Below are 979 nucleotides of genomic sequence, written 5' to 3'. Positions count from 1 at the left end.
TAATAATAATAATATATATATATATATATATATATATTGTATATATATTATATTATATACATATACACACATATATATATATATATGTGTGCATGTGTTGTGTGTATGTGTACGATTTATAGATATTCCTTTAATTATATATATATATATATATATATATATATATATATATATATACAGTATACTTATACATGTATATTTACATAAAGCATATAAATATATATCTATGTGTGCGTACATTTAATTTTATCCTAAATTAAAACCCAGAATGTCTTGAATTACAATAAACCGACACGTTTCAAAAATATTTTAAGTAGAATTCAAATTTCAGAAATTTCTCTACAAATCCACAAGAGCTGTTCTTTTCATCGAGAATCGCCCAATTTACATTCGATTACAGTGGCAATAAAAAGAAAAGGCTTCACATACAACAGAGCATTTCAGTAGCTTGACGCTAGTCCTGCTCACTGTTGCTGCTGCTATCTCGTCGCAAACAATGCGAGATGTAAAAATTATTTGAAATAATGAAATAAATACACGTAAAATTTCGACTTAAAGGAGAAAGTGAGTTTTTATTTCCCTTGGAAATAAAAATACGACTTTCACTCTTCACTGATTATCTCTTCGCAGTATTGTCTTAATTTTCCATGATTGATTCAGTAAATTTGTTTACCTCTTCCTTTTTACACACTCTCTCTCTCTCGCAAACGCACACGCACACACACACACACACAAACACACTTATATACACATACATACCCACACATGTATCTATAAATGCCTATAAAAATGCATATGCATATATATATATATACATATACATAAAAATGCATACGCATTTATATATATGGATATGTATATATGTGTATGTATGTATGTGTGTGTGCTTGTGTGCGTGCGTGTGTGTGTGTATGCATATATATATATATATATATACATATATATAAACATATGTGTATGTATATATATAGGTGTATAT

The sequence above is a fragment of the Octopus bimaculoides genome, chromosome 8, assembly GCF_001194135.2.
Source record: "Octopus bimaculoides isolate UCB-OBI-ISO-001 chromosome 8, ASM119413v2, whole genome shotgun sequence".
Taxonomy (NCBI): Eukaryota; Metazoa; Mollusca; class Cephalopoda; order Octopoda; family Octopodidae; genus Octopus; species Octopus bimaculoides.
This window is presented reverse-complemented; position numbering follows the sequence as displayed.